This window comes from Myotis davidii, unplaced genomic scaffold (assembly GCF_000327345.1).
Source record: "Myotis davidii unplaced genomic scaffold, ASM32734v1 scaffold905, whole genome shotgun sequence".
In the NCBI taxonomy this organism is placed as follows: domain Eukaryota; kingdom Metazoa; phylum Chordata; class Mammalia; order Chiroptera; family Vespertilionidae; genus Myotis; species Myotis davidii.
The window spans coordinates 558,298-559,752 of record NW_006295819.1 but is presented as its reverse complement, the minus strand read 5'-3'; the positions used below and the strand labels follow the sequence as shown (position 1 = coordinate 559,752).

The 1,455-nt window shown below is 33.2% G+C and overlaps 1 non-coding gene across 1 annotated transcript; it reads left to right on the top strand.

Moving 5' to 3' along the window:
• Positions 1-209: 209 nt before the first annotated feature.
• On the top strand, positions 210-1,165 carry LOC102765235. Its single transcript, XR_001515046.1, has 2 exons — positions 210-270; positions 1,112-1,165. It is a non-coding gene; the product is annotated as an uncharacterized LOC102765235 (transcript).
• The last annotated feature ends 290 nt before the right edge of the window (positions 1,166-1,455 follow it).

Sequence of the window (1,455 nt, the reverse complement as noted above, 5' to 3'; positions counted from 1 at the left end):
TAATCATTTTTCAAATAGTATAATTGGTGATTGAATATCGCATTTGTTTAAAAGAAGAAGAAATAGTTAATCATCATCCTAAAATTTTCTGAAATGATCGGAGCCCAATACTTAGGAGCAAATGAATACATTAGTAAATGGAGAGAAACATAGAAAGTAATATCATAACCAATGGTTTTCTTCAGAATTTAAAATCTTTTTTTCTCCCCCAGACAAACGTGAGCTTGCTCGTCGGTATATGGATTTGGGAGAAGAATATTTCAGAGACTTGTAAGTTAAAATACTGAAGAGTCAAATTTAATGTTTCTAACAGCATTGGTTATTATTCTTATATTCCCCTGTCATCAGAGTCCAGATTCTAGCACAATACTGCCCAATAGATTTTCTGCATTCATGAAAATATTCCATTTTAGTGCTGGCCCATATAGTAGCTACTGGCCACATGTGGTTGTTGAGTACCTTGAATTTGGCAAGTGCAACTGAGGATCAAAAGTTTCAATTGTATGCAATTTTAATTAATTTTACTATATAATCACATATGGGTGATGGCTACCGTATGGGGAAGTGTAGCAGCTCTGGAATTCTTATATAAACTTGATTGAGGGGAAAGACTTTCCCAGCACACACTCCAATTCCTTTACCTAGCACATAGATCTGTGGTTTCTCCAGAACATTTTAATATTTTTCTAATTCAGTAGAAAATGAAAAATTAGTTTATTTTTTAAAGGTCAGTTTTATTCTATAGCCTGATTAAAGGAGATGTTTGTGTGTGGTTTTTGTTTTTTGTTGTAAATAGTCCAAAGGCCTATGTAATGCCCCTCATCTTAACAATTATACCTATTCAGAATGCATGTTGCTTGCTTGCTCTGTATGTGTTCATCTACTCACATATGTGTGTAAACATGGTTGAGATACATATCCTCTGCTTAGAAAACCACACATTCATGGTTAGGTCTGAGATAATTGCTGATGTGAATAGTCTTTCTGATAATAATGCGATGCACAAAATACTATAGAACATATCCTGAAAACACAATTTGTTCTCTAGCATAGCAACCTACTTTATATTAAAGTTTTATTATACCATGTTTTCCTATGTCCTGTGTTCCAGGGTGCTGGTTACCTTTTCGCAGTTTCTCCGGAAGTACCCATTAGATGATATTAGGAAAATAACAGATAAAGTAACTGAATTGGCAAAAGTATGTGCTCAAGACAAGTTAGGTGCAGTTTTTTGCAAGTTAATTGTAAGTACATTATAATTTTGAATGTTATTTTTTCTTATTTTAAATAATCTTGAGAAATTCAAAGGGAAAACATCTCATTTTGGCTTTCTCAATGATTTTTAAGTGACCATATTTGTAAGCAACTCTCACAAATGGGTAGAGCCATCATTTCTTCTATGATAGAGACATTCTAGCTATGCCCACAGTTCTAAATCATTTCTTTATTGAGACT